Source organism: Montipora capricornis, chromosome 4 (genome assembly GCF_036669925.1).
Source record: "Montipora capricornis isolate CH-2021 chromosome 4, ASM3666992v2, whole genome shotgun sequence".
Taxonomy (NCBI): domain Eukaryota; kingdom Metazoa; phylum Cnidaria; class Anthozoa; order Scleractinia; family Acroporidae; genus Montipora; species Montipora capricornis.
Window position 1 is genome coordinate 49,462,932 of NC_090886.1, and position 17,500 is coordinate 49,480,431.

At 38.1% G+C, this 17,500-nt stretch overlaps 1 protein-coding gene and 2 pseudogenes across 3 annotated transcripts in view; 1 reads left to right on the plus strand and 2 right to left on the minus strand.

Annotated features, from left to right (window-relative positions):
• Positions 1–17,500, plus strand: part of LOC138047241 (uncharacterized) — a 109,640-nt gene that overhangs the window by 28,162 nt on the left and 63,978 nt on the right. The gene's annotated exons all lie outside the window — the stretch shown is intronic.
• LOC138044971 (uncharacterized) lies at positions 8,555–14,479 on the minus strand (annotated as a pseudogene).
• Positions 15,451–16,185, minus strand: LOC138044972 (uncharacterized; annotated as a pseudogene).

Below are 17,500 nucleotides of genomic sequence, written 5' to 3' on the forward strand. Positions count from 1 at the left end.
ACCGACAAACGTCGAGACATATTTAACTTTAATCATATATCAGAAAAATTAGATAAACATGAAATTAAAAAAAAAAGAATGCATCTCTATAAGAAAAACATATCAATGCTTCAACAAAACGAAATTAAAATGTAATATAACATCAGCTCTTTTGGTTGCTTCTGGTACTATATCAGGTGGTTTAACTTTTAATCCTGTTATTTTAGGAATTTTACCATCTATTGGTGTTATTTAAAAGTGTATACTGAAACAAAAAAATTGTAATCGTAAAGTTGAAATGACAAAATTTCCTTATCAAAATTATAAAAAAGTATTAACTGATTTGGAATACAATTTAAGAGTTGGTAAAAAATTAGAAAATGATTATATCGACTATTTAAAATGGATAGATGAATTATCAATTGATTTGGTTCCAAATTATAAAAATAAATATGTTTAAAATTATGATAAAAATTTATAGTTTAATCAACAAACAAGGCTGATTCGAAAATTTCTGATAATCATGCAAAATCTTTTTGGATTTAGTAATTGGAACATTAAAATTCAAATTCCATTTTTCAAAAAGCTTGTGTATGATAAATTTGATTGATATTATCCTTTTTCTTTCTTTGTCAACAGGAGGTAAAATGGTTTTTTATTGGATCAAATGTCTTGCAAACACGGTTTATTATAGTTCTTGATATTGGTAATTTGTTTTTGAGTGATATATCATTTAATACATTTTGAATATGATATTTTCGTATATAGATTGATTTTTTGTGAATCTTGTACATATTTTCATAAAAATCAATGTAATTATTTTTAAACAGCTCGTTACCAATTTGGCCTCAGTTAATGCATAGTAAACGACTATTATCTTCAGCTATATCAAGTTTTTTACAGCAATTACTTTTTTTGTCTGTATAATAATTAGATATTTGAATACCACAAAGTGCGCAATTTATATAATTTTGACTTAATTCATCATGTAGTTCTTTATTGCAATTCATGTATATTATTATATGAGATAATATTTTAAAGGCATTATAAAATCAACACACTAAAACAATCTGAATGACAAACTTTACCGACAAAGTTTACTCATAAAGTTTACTTACAAAGATTACTACTAAAGTTTACTCACAAAGTTTACTTACAAAGTTTACTACTAAAGTTTACTAAAAATTTTACTCATAAGAAAGATATATAGATTAATTTTTTGCAGTTGTATTCTGTTGTAAGTTTTTTGAAAGATTTGGCATTGACCGCAAAATTGAGCGTAAAATTGAACTCAAAATGAAAAATGAGCTCATACCCCTAACTCCTATACTACTGTGTTGGCTAGAGAAGAAGATGGCTATTTCGTGTGCACGCAGACTAGAGAGACGAAAGAAGAAAAGAAAAACTAAATATTTTTATTACAAATTGCACCTCGTGTTCTCGCTTGAAAGGTCAGTCTGAATCTGTTTAGGATCTCTTGTGTAAACAAACCTTTCGTGCTATATGGATGTCGACGAGAAAAAGAATATCACGTCGAAGTAGTGCTTGACTGTGTCGTAACTGCAGCAGAAGGAGCTTAAACAATGACGAGGGCGACTACAAGAACGAAGGCTGGAGAAAAAAGGGATTAAAATTTGTAATTTCTAGAACTATTTACTAGGACTAGGGTATACAAAAGATAACTAGACGCTTCCTTGAAACGTAAACTGGGTTGCCTATGGTACGTGTTACAGGAAAACAGAAGGCACTGAACTGCAGCATTCCAGTTAATTTTTTCAACAAGTCGCGGGTATTAACACCATTTGAGGGGTCACCCAGATGTCGTGCCAGCAGACACCCTTTTGCTCACACGTTCACAATTTCAATTATTTTGTAATGTCCTGTTACGAGTTTTTTTCAATGGGATGTCAAAAGGCTAAGTGGATGATATGCATAATCGGGGGATCAAGTTACGCGTGTGACCCGTTATAATATTTTTTCACAAAACGTTCCCGAATCGTTAAGTATCACAACACGAACATCATTCTAAAAGTTTATTCTACGCAAAAAGTAGGTTGTGGAGGTAATTTTGAGCGTGGAAATCAAGGTTACGGCAGACGGCAAATACAAACTCACGAGGCGCACATGGTATATTTAATTAAGTTAACACACCAGAAAGAGGCTAACCTCATTTTGACACGAAAATGCCTTACTATTGCCATAAAAACTATCCAGTTAAGCTCGCATATTATAAAAAATGATGAATTCATAAAGGCCACCTTTTCCGGCGAAAAAAAGTTTTTGAGACAAACAACATATTTGCTATTAGAGGCGAAACCCATTCCTATTTCATTACGTGCGTGAAGAGAAGAAACTAAATCGTGTCAAACTACCATACGCAATATTGCAACAAAATAAATTTCAGGATCAAACCGTTTCCATGAATACAACTAGGAATGAATCAATGATGAAATGGTATACGAAATGAATCATATATGAACTGCGGACATGAAATCAAGTGAAGCTATGATCTGCGCAGTTGTGAACGCAATTTTTACAATTGCGTAGAGAAGCCTGAAAAATTCAGGCTTCTCTATGCAATTGTAACCCACAAATGGCCAGCTTTCAACGTCAGTGCCTTCATAGCTCAGTTGGTTAGAGCGTCGCACCGGAATCACGTGGTCACGGGTTCAAACCCCGTTGAAGTCCTAATTTTTCAGGCTTCTCTACGCAATTGTAAAAATTGCGTTCACAACTGCGAAGATCATAGCTTCACTTGACTAATCATCGCATTAGCATAAAAGTGATGCGCTGAAGCGCGAAATTTGAAAGCGACAAACTACATTTTTAAAAGAAATGGCGCCAGAAATGGGCAAACGCCCAACTTTAATTTTCATTTTAAAAGCATCTCAGTTGTAAAAGTCCTAAGTTGTAGGCTGCAAATGAAGCCCAGATTATCGAGATGCTCGGAAGATGGACACGACTTGTAAAAACTATTGGAAATTGAGTTAAAATGCGAGTGATTTTTCGGCCATTTGATATGAGAATTCAAAAGCGTTTTTTTTCTATTTAAAATTTCTTGTTTGTGGTCCAGCTTTTTTAGGAACTAGTAGCATGCAAAAGTTTCTTTTAAGAGTAAATTCAGACATTACGTTAAAATGTCAAATATAGCAGCAAAGGATTTACTTGGAAATTTGCGCTATTTTATTTCGATTCGTATCACATAATGAGCAAATAATGAGCTATTTTGTTCATAAATATATATAAATGCAGGCACTCTGGGTTCATGAATCTTGCTTTAGCTCCGCCTCCACTGTTCCCTTGGGTATTCCATAAAGGTTGACACTGAACTTTTCAGTCCACCGGATTTTGTTATGGTCTTTGGAGAACATTTACGATTGAAGCCGACATCCGAAGTCGTAAGTTATCCCGAGAGTGAGGATTTGGCACCAGACCAGTGGTGTTATCACAGAGGAGACAGTGTTTGCAGTAATCTTTCAAATTCTGCTCAGCGGAAATAGCAAAATGCTGACGTACTCGCTGTTTTCCTAGAAAGTGAAGTCTAGGATCCCAAATATCAAAATTCCTGATTTACAGACGCATTTCAAGGCTACTGAAACTTTCCAATATACGACCTTCTCATCTCGCCACACTTTAGCTCTTAAAAGATCTTTAGCAAAGAAGAAGCACCGCGTCTTTTGAGAACTCAGTCAAAGAAAATTATAAGAAAAACCACACTTTGAACAAAGGCTCTGTGAAAGCGGCTATCCTATAAGAGTCGTGCAAACAATTCTGACTAGTTCGATTCACCGACAACCCGGTCAGACCGAATCTTTAAAAGGTTCTCCTGAAACAATGGCATGTTATTCAACGACCATCTCTAACTAGCCATTGATTAAATCCGCAAATGTCCGCGCGAAACTTGCTTTAATCACAGAACAATCAGAAAATCAATGCAGCGCTTAGTTACAATCTTGAAGAAAACTTGCATATGATCATTTACATTCACCGATTTCTAAAGTCCAACGGCAATCACACGGCTTTGCCGATTTCAACAGAACTGAGTCAACAAGCAAATGCCTGATCACTGATCACCAGATCCAGATGAGTTATTCACTCATATTACGAATGTAGAAGCTAAGGATCCCTAGACTATAAACGTTAAATAATATTTAAGAATTTACTTAATCCAACCTTACAACGAGAAATAAATTCTTCGAGCCAAGTGCTGACCTAACCTGGCTCGGCTTGAGAGTGCCCTTATGCCAAGACTACCTCTCGGTACTCTGGTTTCACAGCATTTGCTCGATGCAACACAATCCTGAGAAGGCAACCGACGCTCAAAGTTTGAAATTCTTGTTGCAACAAATTTATTGCAAACATTTGAAAAGCACCGGATAAAAGAAAACAATTATTAGTCGGTGTCTCTTCAATGTAAAACAGCACACGTTTGCCGTGGTTAGGATGCCTGGCTTAGCGTAATTACCGCGCTCCTAGCGCTTGTTTGCTTTCCGCACAAAATCGCTTACTAGGTGGTTACTAAAGGCATGGTGTAATGGGAAAACAAGTAGTTTATCTAAAGGACGTAATTATACCTTACAATTAGAGATTTATCGCTAACTCTTAAAAACGCTAACACAAAAAAGTAATTCCAGCGTTTTCTTTGTCAGACACGCGGCAAAGCGTACGAGAGTTCGAAATTACCTGAGGACTGATTTTATTAGAGTCTGCCTCGTCCTTCGCGAAAAGGTCTTTCAGGGATTTCCTCTCTTTAAGTGAAAATAACAGTTACGGATTGCATCCGATTTCGTAATGGACGGCTTCTCAGAGAGCGGCGCACACTTATGTTTTACGCATTACAGTTGCGAAAAACGCTTCAACAACTGTCGCATGGGAAAGAGAACCAACTAGTCAGCTCGTGCATTTAAGGCGAGTTCCTTTTTTTTAAGTAATGAAAATTTTTGCCCATTTTCAAACAGGAAAAACAGGGGAGTTTGGCTCGTCCGGAACGTAATTAAAGTTAAACCAAGTGATAAAAATTGGTCGCGACGAGAGGTCTGCCTGAAGTCCACAAGAGGCTTAATAAAAATGTGTTAAAACGCTCATGACACAACATACGAACCTGCCACTAAAGCGATAAGCACAAGGATAAGCTTGAGCCGTTTACACAGTGAGACAAACCGAAGAAAATTTGGCATACGCAAGCGTAGTAATAACGTCCGAGAAGATCTAGTAGGATTCAAGATGGTGTGCGAATCGTCATGCTAGTGCAAACTCACGCCGGTTCCCACTTGCGAAATAAACACAACCGTATGATAAGCATACGCACAAGGAAAGGAAAAAGTTTCCTTTCTTGCGCTTTACGCTTATGCTTATTTCACGTTTATTTTAAGCCGGTTCCCACACGTGATTTTTAATACTTACGCTTGAACTTGTGCTTATTGCACAAGTGGGAACCGGGCTTAACCTGTCGCAAATCATGTCGCAAATGAGATGCAGGATTTTCTATCAAACTATTTGGAGTGATCGGGTTTGTTCAGAAATCTACTGCCTGCAAACTGCTTGTACATTTGATGGACAGTTATTCCACTCGGTATTCGCACCTCCCAGCATTTTCCTGTAGATTTGCATTTGTAAGAAAGTAACCGCAACCAATTGGAGTCTATTAAGAACCCACATGGGAGTTCAAGTGAGACAAAATTAATTTATGCCAGAAAGCAAGTATATGTCCTACAAACAATAGCCATTCTGCGCCACGTCCTCTTAAGGTGTTCGATTCGTTCTCTATCTTTGTTGAACCCATACGTTAACAGAGAATTTTCCATATGGTTTCAGTGTTCTAACAGCACACTTGATAAAATATTAGAAATACAGCGCACTTTGATTTCGGCTAGACGGGCGATAGATTTTTGTCGAAGTCCATTACTCGTCGCTTTTAAGATTCCACATATTTGTTTTTCACCGCCTTTCTTGTTTATCCAATTGACTTTCCATTATTGACCTCCATAAGGGTATATTTTGTTTAAAGCGACTATGTCAGCTGGGGCACATGCGCAGTTCGGTCCAGTTTAGCCTAATTTGCATACGACGAGGTGCTGAAGTTTTACTTTCCGCCATTGTTTGCGTAGCTTCGTCTGCAAGGAATCGTTCTCTTGTTTCGCGCTGTTATTCTTTTACTGTCAAAGATACGGTCATGGACGTTGTGTCTCCTGAAAGTGACTCGATTTTTGTAAGTTTGGATGCTCGATTTCTTGTTTCTATAAAGCCTTTATACTTGGATCAGCGTACGATAAGATCAGTGCATGCTTACATGCTTATGTTAGAGTACACTTTCTTTCGTTTAGGCTGAACCTTGCAATTGTAAGACAACTTGCTCGCGGAAAACCACGGCTAAATCTCGTGGCTGCCCTTGTAAAACCGCTAAGGTGCGTTGTACAGAGTTTTGCTCATGCGGTACGAAGAGGAAATCTTGTCAAAACAAGGAGGTAAACATGTCGCTTTCATTCACTCATTTGTATAAGTAATCCCAAATTTCGGTCTTTTTTCCGAGTAAATTACCTACAGCTTGTTGTTATTCCAACATATTTAGAGAAATCAAGTACCAGGTGAAGTTGTTTCAATTGTGAGGCCGACGGAAGAGGACGAGAGAGTTTTAGAGAATCGAAGAGTGAAGGTAAGTGAACTATCATTGGTTTTCAACATTGCTTGTTCAAAATTGATACTCTTTTCATTCTGTTAGCTACGTGGAAGGTTTTGTAGCTGCAAAACAATCTGTTGTGCCTATTTTTACTCCTACTGCACATAACCATGTCACCTCCAGTCTACAATAGTTTAGTCTTGTTTAGGCAATTCATTGTTGGCAGGATAGATATTTTATACTTGATAGATTATTCCAAATGATCTTGTAAAATGTAAATGAAGCTGAAGTGTTGTTTGTTTATTTAATTTTTAGGAGTTTATTGCAACCCTAGATGAAAAGATGGTCCGGAAGCTTTGTGCAAGGGCACTATGTCGTGGGGTGGGCAGTATGGAATATGTTGACAGTCTTCTAATCATGGAAGATGATGATGACTATGAAAACAATATCTCTACAAATCGCAATGAATACGCAGATAAATCTGCTGGCAGTGGAGGTCCTCCCAATCCACATACTGAGCCAACACCAGACTGGTGCAAATGTCGGCGATGCCAACCAATGGCTCAGGAGATAGAGAATAAATGTTGTGGAAACAGGAATTGCATCACATCTAAAAGGCGTTTTGAAAAGTTATGTTTAGATGCAGAAGTTCTTGAACTGTGTATACAAAATAGGGCTGATATACGCAATGATCGCGAAGATAACAGTACTTCATCTTTTCGCAAAGCTGCTTATCGACAGTTCATCATAGACAGGTATGGGTATTTAGGCAAAGGTAATCGAAAGGTTGCTCCATCTTGTGTGGTTCTTAGGGTTAGGAGGCAGTATCCCTCAGCAACTGGTGTATACCTAGGATTCAGACCAGAATAATGTAAACGTTTGAGAAGAACCATACCACACAGTTATCTCTAATAAACCCCAACCATGGTAGGCATCCAGGGTGCAGTGGTTCAAAGCACCAGATGATAAAGGAAATTATGTATAATTTTCCAACTTCTATGGTGTTTCCTTTTATTTGTTATTGTTCTGTATTTCACCCTTTACTCTGATTACAAAGCTAAAACCTCGAATTGTGTTCAATCCTTGATCAGCGTTACATTGCTTGGATCAGCTATCCCTGTTGCTTACCGTGAATCCTTTCAACATCACAGCTTTCTGAAGTAGATATCACTTACAGTCATCCCCAGAATATGAAAAAAGTTGATGTCCTTTCTAAGTGTCTCAGGATATAACATTCGAATTACTGTTTTGTTCACCTCCAAATACAATATTGGCAAAATACTTCTACGAGAGTATGGTCAATTTGTCAGAGGCGATATTGTTGTTGTTTACAATGCAGCTAGAGAAGAAACAAGAAAAAGAAGATTTTTTGACCTGAGTAAATAAAGATATGCCATTTAGCCTTCAGGTCATGTGATATTGTATTTGCCAAAAGTTTTACTATGCAATGATCTTTTTAGCTTGTAAATTTTGGCTTTGCCAATGTACATCATGTGATAAGGGGATTTGTCTTTTATTTATTACAATAACATCACATGACCTACATTAGAGCGAGTTTCAATTGAGTGTCGTAAAACCAAAACCAAAGTAATTACTTTGGCCAATCAAAAAGGACTGAGACAATCCGGCAAACCAATCAAAACTCGAAGTAATTCCACTTAGCCGACACAAAGCGCGGGAAAATGTGCATGCTTGAGCCACGATTGGTTTTGGTTTCACTTCTGATTGGTTGAAAAAATGGCGTGAGAACTTTGAACCAATAACTGAGTGAAGTAATCATAAACAAAAGTAATTATCTAATTACTTTCAACACTCAATTGAAAACCGCCCTATGAAAACTAAACATACAGGCTAGAAAGGTCTAATTTGGAAAGAAACACAATAGCCAACAACATTTTATACATGCACAAAAAAACACTTTTATTGTGACAACTGAGCAAGTGAGGACATATATTACCCTTAAATATTGGGGCTCCAATCCTCAAGGAACATGGCAGGTTTTATTAATGACCTATCTTGTAGAACCCATTGAAATAGTTCTGGTTTGTCAGTTTCAGTTGACTGCTTTGATGTAAATAAATTTGTTTTACATTTTGAAAACCTTGACTGGTGCCTTATGTACAGTTCCTTTGAGGGAACAGGGGGGACCTCAGCAATTGTTGGAGCAATTCTTGCTGGGTCATCTTCACACAATGACACATGACGGTATATTGATTTTAGGTCCTCAAATCGCCGTTTGAATATTTTGGCCATCAGGATAGGTATGTATCCAAAGTCTTTGGATACCTTCACCACTCTGGTGTTCCATTCTTTCGTCCTTTGGTTATCCTTTCTGGTGCCTTGCCTCTTTCTTCTCATTCGTGGCGGTGGCTCTGTCAACATGATAATTTCAGTCTATTAGCGAAAGTGCCAACTAATGACCTTTTGAGCTTCTACACCACTTGCACACGGCCAGTCGAAGAGTATGCATGTTCAGTCTTTCATACCGCTCTACCGCAATATCTCTCCGATCAGTTAGAGCGCCTGCAGAAGCGAGCACTACGCATAATAAGCAATAACGAGTTATCTTATCGACAAGCTTTAGAAGTTTTTAGCATACCTACCTTGTATGCCAGGAGAGAGGCGATTGGTAATTCAATGTTTCAAGACATATGTAATAACAATAATCACAAGCTTCATTCACTCCTTCCGCCACCTTACTCTGGCACTTTGCGTACACGGAAAAATCGCAAGTTCCAAGTCCCACGTTTTAAAACCAATCGTTTCAGAGACAGTTTTATTGTAAGCCATTGCCGATAACACGCCCTTTTGCAACTCATATATATTAAATGATATGATTTTGAAAAATTTTAGCTGTATCTTAATTGTAATTTAGTGTTTACATAATAATAGCTTTAGTATTGTTAAATTCTTATCAAATAACTTTCTTAATTTATCATTTTATAATTTATAGTTACAATTAATTAACGTTGTACATTTGTAAAAATTATCGTAATTCAGCCCTCGGGCTGCAAGGGTAATTTTAATAAAACTATCTATCTATCTATCTATTACTGCAAGCTGCCTCCTTGCCTTGTACACTTGAAACCTAGCCAGAGAAAATTGAAGAAAAGTCCCCATATTACTACCTAATAAAAGAGACAATATGTCAAAATGATGTCACAATTGGTGACATCATTTTTGAATATATTGTAAATTTAATGGGTGCCGTCATTCATGTGCAGTTCTAGTTTGTTTAGCTGTGAAGTAAAACCCTCCTAAAATGAGATCTTTTAGATTTGAACTTTTGGTAGCCATTCATACTCACATCATTTGGCCCCTGGGAAAAAACAAGAACATTCTTGACTGTGGGATCCCACATAAGTACATATTTCAACTTACGTGTAAGAACATCTCTTAGGTGTATATCCCAGTGACATGCTATTGGCACATTCCAGCGAACCTGTATGTCTAAAGGCAACGAATGGAAAGACATGTCAAACAATTGCACTTTTCACAGTAAAAAGTGTTCAAAAGTTTTTGCTATTTATACTTAGGTATTATGCATGTTGACAGAATGTGGTAAGAAAATTACTGATGCACAAGAAAGAGAAACCCAATAGGCAAAAAATAGAGTATTATATACATCTAGAGTTCACCTGAAACTTTTCCGTATATACAATCTTGAAAAAGTTTGCTCTGCACTCATACCTGAATCTGACATAGTACTTGAAACTTTCTAGGAGAGTGGGCTCAAGAATCACTTTCTGAAGTGCATTAAAATCTTTGTCCCGCCGGTCAAACCATGGTGGCTGCTCATCATCTGGACTAATATCCCCATGTGCACACTGTCCTCCAGTCCATTCGTGGTCATCACACACATGGTGAAGCAAACCTAGCCATTTGTTCTAGAAAAATAATGAGAAATACAAACCAAGCCACTACAGCTTTTTTCAATGTCCTTTCTGTGATGGCCTGCTTACTACAGTAGGTTGTTAGTTTTCTGAGACTAATGTTTGAAACGTGTGATTTGTCAAAGGGTGAATTGGATGTTATCTCAAACATCCTGATGATGCTTATTATCATTACACTCTTTTCTTTTGAAAAATCTATGATAAAGAATGATCTGATTTAGCTTCTTATGAAATTATGAATCAAGCTCTTGCAAAGTGCAAAATCAGTCTTCCTGTTTTCTCTTTCCCTCAATGTAACAAGGATATACATTTCACACAAAGTCATTTTTACTACAGTACTTCTGTTTTTGAAAAAAATTCAAAAATGTCTGTAGCCCAACAGATAAAATCCACCTGATACCCTTCGCTATGTTAGGCATGACTTTCTTTGCACAAAATCTTATTAAAAGGCCGAATGTTTCAAATCACTTTATAATTATCAATAACATTACCTTTAGACGAGCAATGGCCTTTACTTTATCATCGCATTCTGATGCAACAGAACAACAGTACCAGAAATGATTGATAATTCTGTCTGACCATTCTGCAATTTTTTCATTTCCCTTGGTGGCAGCAACCTGAAACAAAAACAAAACTAAGCCAAAAAGTCAAACAGCTGGTCTCTTTCACTCCATGGGCAACAAAAACAACAATTACCTTTTGAATACATTTTCTAATGCTGTTAACCTTATGCCAGACATCTAGGGAGTGAAATACATCTTTGAAGTCCTCAGCTACAAAAGAAATATAGACATGTCAATCAAGATCTCATCTAACAAAAAAGAAACAATCTTCAGCTGTAATATCTAACGATTATTTCTCAAGCATGCTTTGGATATGCCTTATGAGATAGCTAATGAAATACCTATATAACTATCCCATCCAACAAGCACAAGTGCATAATAAATTTATTGTTTAATTAAAAACCACAGATTAAGTATCCTTAAATTAGGTACAAACTTTGCCAAAAAGACTCTAACTGGTCCTGTAAATAAATTTAAACTCAAAAGTTGCTATATGCAATGGTTAGTCTATAATGACATAGGTTAACATGAAATTCAAGTTGAAATAATTTAAACCTAGTTTGACTCTCAATTTCCTTTGTCTTCAAACCCTAATTATTCATGATCCATGAATAATTATTAGGGAGAGGAGACAAGGGTTTTTCATTCAACCAGAATCTCATTTTGACCGGGCTACAAAATATACATACATTCACTTTACTAATTTACAATTACCCATGAGTTTTTTTATGGAGGATGAAGCATCTGTGCATACTTCTATAACCGTCAGCACTTTTTTAGCCGTTCTAGTGAATTGTTTAGTGCTTTCCGCTCCATCGTACTCGATTTCATTCCAACATGCCGCTTATCCAAGACTTCCACCTCCAAAATGTACTCCTTCACAACTTCCATCAGGTAATAGCAAAGATTCTTGGCGGAAAATCCAGATGAATCGCACTGGCCATCACCACTCACGACCAGCTCTTCATTTTTGAATTCGACAACAAGTTCTCCTCTCCTCCATTGCCACCATTCCTCAATAGCTGGTATACAGTACAATTTCTGTACCCTGAAAAAAGTTGATGGCGAGATAAATGACAACCCCAAAAACTCTGCAAACTTTTCAATCTTGGAAAAGTTGTTGCCAGACAACAACACAGCTGCAGCAACCTGAAAATTGTTTGACAAAACGTTGTTAACCTCGCCTGAGGTGCAAAATCTGCTTATGTGGCCAGCAAAGCATTTGGAACGAATCATGGCACTTGTGCCACATAAAGTGTAATCCACTTTTGTGTCATGAATACAGCCATGATGCTGGCAACCTCCTTCCAACTGCTGTACTAAAAGGTCAAGAGAGCATAGAACTTTTGTCCCCTTGATGAGACCAAGTTCTTCCTGGTACTGGTGTTCTTCATATTTCCTAGAAAACTTTTGATGTGGCCCATATTCTGGCTTGTGTTTCGGAACAGAAGGCCTTGTTGAGCTGTTGACTTTGTCTGTCTGAGTCATCACAGACTTCGATGTTTTTTGGATTTGATTCACTGTTTCTTCTAATTGGGTTGACAAGCGAGGTGCAGGTTGCTGGTGCTCCTGTTCAGATGTTGTAGTCACTGAAGGCAACTCTTGCAGAAGACTTGCATCCAGTTCATCTACACCCTCCTGTTCTTCATTTTCCCACTCAAAGTTTTCTTCCCTGTAGCAAAGGCAAGAAAACAGGTTTACAAACATATGCATCTACCTGTACAAACATAAGGGCTTACCATTATCCAGTATTGGCAAGCCAGACAGGTATATTGAGGTCAGAAGTCTGTTCATTTGTTCAATGCACATAATGATATTTGTCCTGGTTGTTTTCAAGGAAAATTCAGTGAAAATGGCCAATTTACAATCCAAAACCACGTGTCAGGCCAGCCAGTTGTGACTTATGTTGAGCACCTCTTGTACCATTACATCACTAAGATATACATAAGTGAAACACCCTATAACAGCACTGGACTATCGTCCACCTGAAGTTTCCAGTCATGAGGATAAAGAAGACAAAATAATTTTCCACTACCCACCCCCTCCCCCCCACCGACCTATATTTTTCAGTTCTTCAGTTCATGCTTATTTTATACCTACCATAACGTCTGTTCCTCTTCACTTTCAGTTTCACTTTCATCCAACTCCCTGTTTTGATTGAGGACACACAAACCTTCATCCAGCCTCTCACTGTAAAAATAAATAAAGTATGACAAAAAAAGAAAATTCCTACCTGTTCTATTGAGCAGTTTTCTTAATGAACAATCACAATAATATTATAGTGCCACTGAACTATTAACAAACATGCAGTAAAACAGGATACAACTCACCTTTCACCAAAACATGACATCTCATCGTCACTTTCTTCACTTGCTGAGCTGCTTGACATGGACGCCCTTGACACAATGACTGAATCATTTTGAATTTTGTACGTAGAATTTGCAACTGTGCGAATCTCTCCTGTTTCACTCAAACCAGTTATGTCCACCGACGTTGACCTACATGTAACAACATAAATATACAGGCTGTCATAAAATAGTTCAGAAAGTAATCTCTTGTAACAAATGCGAAGTGCTATAATGTAGCTATTTTACCCGGGTAATAAAGTAAAATAGAAATCCACATACATAAATCTAAGTGATACTGCATTAAACCCTGCACAAACACTTCAGTGTGTTGAAATGTTTTCAGTGAAACTGACAAGCGTATCCCTTGCATCTGTACTGCCGGTTATTATAACAGAATACACAGTATGCAACTTACTCATTGAAAGACAAGGTCAGGTTTAAGGGACTTTCCTGCATGGAGAACTTTCTTTTATTTCTAGCCGTGGATTGAACAGGAGTCGAAGTAAGAGGACCTTGAAAAAGAAAAGTAATGTTCAGACCACTTTTGTTTGCTTCTTCTCAAGTAATGCTATACTATTGTACAAATACAAACTATAAACTTGTATCGTATCGTATACCTCTGAATTTTGGGAGTCTATTAATTAAATATAAACTCAAACATACCATCACTGACATCCTCTGGTGGCTCTTCTCGTGGTCGCTTTCTCAGCGTTCGGCGATGGCTTACTTGATTGATTTCAGATTCACAGTCATTTCTTTCGCTTTCCCTTGACGAAAAAAAAAAAGAAATTAGGACAATAAAAATTGCGATGTATCCTCAGAACGATACCATAACCAGATTATTTTATACACGTTCGCGAAAACTTACCTTCGTCGCTTCTCCAAAGATAGGAGATGGCATGCAAATGCCGAGTCGCTTGCGTAACCGCATTTCAACTTTGCCGAAACCCACGACGAGTAAATGATAGAATCCAACCACATTCGTTGATGGCCTCTCTGCCAGACTTTAATTCGTGTGTAACTACTGTCGTGGATCCTTTTCCGACCGCTTCCAGGTCGACGGCCGCCACGGGACGACATAACAAAGAACGTATACCAACTTTGCCTCAGTGACAATGCCAATTAAACGAGAACTCTACCGAAATGCCGCAACAAACAGATTCTACCAACACTGAAGACAGCTTCTGCATATAAATCTTAAAAAAATTTCCAACGATGACAAGGATATTAGCAGATTTGAACGATCAAATCGACGAAGATTGAAATAGTTTACCTAACGTTTTCAAAGAGTTTCGCTTCAACGCGCGCATGCGCCGGGTGTGACATAGTCCCTTTAAAGATCCGCTAAAACGCCATTCGCGTTACAATGACTTTCGGCGCCATTGCAGGTTAACAATTGAATGTTCTCCTGTGTGCGCCAGAGAAATCTACGCATTACCCCAGCTCCCTCAAACCGAACACATCGCGCAGAATGCCTATTGTTTTGGGGACATTTACTTACTGTACGGCAAAAATTATAGATCTGTAATATTATCGATGAAGCGTAAACTGAGTGACTCTCATTGGTCCAAATCTACGCGCGCTGTGCTCCGTTGGGAGTACCGCTTAGCTCATCAACTTGTCAGGGCGGAGCTTAAAGACAAAGGCCACATGAGCTATTGTTCATTCTATTGTTTCCTAATGTCGCAACTTTGCAGTATGGCTGAATAAGAGCGCTCCGCCAGCGAAAATATTAACGTTCAATATTATAACATATCGATTTTTTTAAAAGTTTGGTCTGCTTTATACTAATTGTGAATAGGGCAGCTCTTACCTTCCGCCAAACCCCCGGCAACGAATTTAATGACTTCACAGGCATTCGTACCTACGAAAACTTAAATGTCGATTTTTAAATAAAGTGAATAGACTTGTTTCGCCTGAATCTGGAGTAGCTTATGATCCAAAAAGCTAGCGCGCGCGTGCCTTCTCTTTGTTGCGAAAAAAGAAAGAGAAGTTTTAACTAGAACATTTTGCTAAGAAACGTAAAAAAGCTGCAAGCTATGGCGCCGTTTTTAAGAACAATAACATGACTTTTGCTCGAGTATGCTAATTTGGGTAGTCGGGTCTACATTGCTGTTATCTTGCATAAGGTGCGCCAACACGTCTTTTGGTGTTTGCGCCATCTCCTCCGGGTTTACTCCCAGTTTTAACCATGTCTCCGCTCGCATTTGTTTCCGTTTCTTCGTGTTTTTGCTGTCTTGTATCTTTCTCCAAAATCGCCTTATACTTTCGGCAAATGCACGTCCGACACGCTCGCGAGCAGATTCCGCTAATCGGTAGCCAAGAGGCAGAACACTTGATTGTAAAAGTTCAAACACTGTGCTCGGTTGCCCACAAACTTCCCTCCATCTCCAAACTGCTTCGCCGTTTAGTTGGAAGTGAAAGATTGGACTGTTTTCGTTAACAAAAGGAGGTACAATATTGATCAAAAGCGGGTGGATCGGGTTTTCGAAGAGCTCTGAAAAGAGCTTCCGATCACTTACGTTTTCGCTTGCCTTACTCATTGCGGAACAGGTTTGAATAAATCAGCTGCGCCAACAAGATACTTTTGCAATTCCCGCTAATTGTGACCTTTTTATAGTTGAGTGGTTTTCCTGAATGGGTATTGTTAATCTTGACAGCCATTATTATACAGACCTGTGCTTAAGACAATAGCTCTTCAACCCGAGACGCACCGTTTCCAAACACAACTCCAACAAGTAGTTTTCAAACTCAAAAGGCGAAAGGTTCTTGTTGACCAATTTTCGAAGTTGAAACGGATTTTGTTCCGGAAGAGATCCATCTTTCATTTGCCGTGCGTGAAAATTCAAAAGGACGTTTCGATAGTGAAAAAGTTGCTGTTGAAAACGGCCCCCATACAAAAAATGGCCGATTTTTGTCCAGTTTAAAACGCAAAATTGAAGGTACAACCTTCTTCTTCAAAACACCGCGCGTGAAAGTTGAAGATAGAACTACTGGAAATCAGAAAACTAATAATTATCAGCCCTAGTGGGCAACTTTGGTCACTATCTTCTCTTATTCAGGACATTTCAAGGCTCGCGCGATTTCGAATTTGCCGATTCAACGTTTATTAATAATTAATAATGACCAGGCATTCTGCGCGATGAAATACGCACACAGAAGACTCTATGCACAAAAAAATCCACTTAGCAGGGGAGTGACAGGCAAGACTTTTCATGTTGATGTGTCGCGCAATGCCTTTTTCAGCACCCCGTGCCCGGCCTGTTAACGTCTATTTCTTAAAGCAGTGGGTAACTTAAAATCTGTTCTGGTATGTATCAACTTCATGCATGATGACGCATCCATGGCGAGCAAGTGTCACAAAGGATCGTGACAAATAAGTGCATAATGATGTGAACATTGGCGAGACTGTACGAGACCTAGCAGTACGAATTGCGGAGCATTCAAATCCTGCTCACACTTCTGAACCTGCAAAACACCTGCGGGAAAACCCATCACATGCTTTCACTTGGCGTGTTCTCTCCTTGGCACAGACTTTTCACAAGCGTAGGATCGTCGAGGGGCTAATGATCCAACAATTCCGCCCCAGTTTGAACAAACAAGTCATTTCTTATGTCTCCAAACTTTTCCCTTTGGGAATTACATGAGATATAAATGTACGCGCGGACGGTCACCCATTTTAACCCTGCTGATGGCAAGCACCCGAAAACGTTCGGATGGAATTTTTTAATTTCTTAACTTTTAGCCTTGTATATAGAATAATGATGTGAACTATGTTTGGACATAAAACGATACTTATCAACCTCCCCTTTACCAGATCGCGAAAATCGAAAGATGTCGAAATCGTAATGGCAGAAATCCAACTTTTAAATTCTGTACCGGTGCACTTTAAATGTCTCTGGAATTAGTTGACAGACTGTGTGGAGGACGCGTCCATCGCGATGTGTGAAAATATTAAAGTTTTAGTTTAAATTCATGTATGGATCATTGAAAGGGACTACATCGTATCATGTATGAATTAAAGTAGCGTGTTATATGGTTTTTGTTTGTTTCAATTCTTCTACAAGCTTTAGAAACGAAGATTTCTCTTCATTTAAGAAT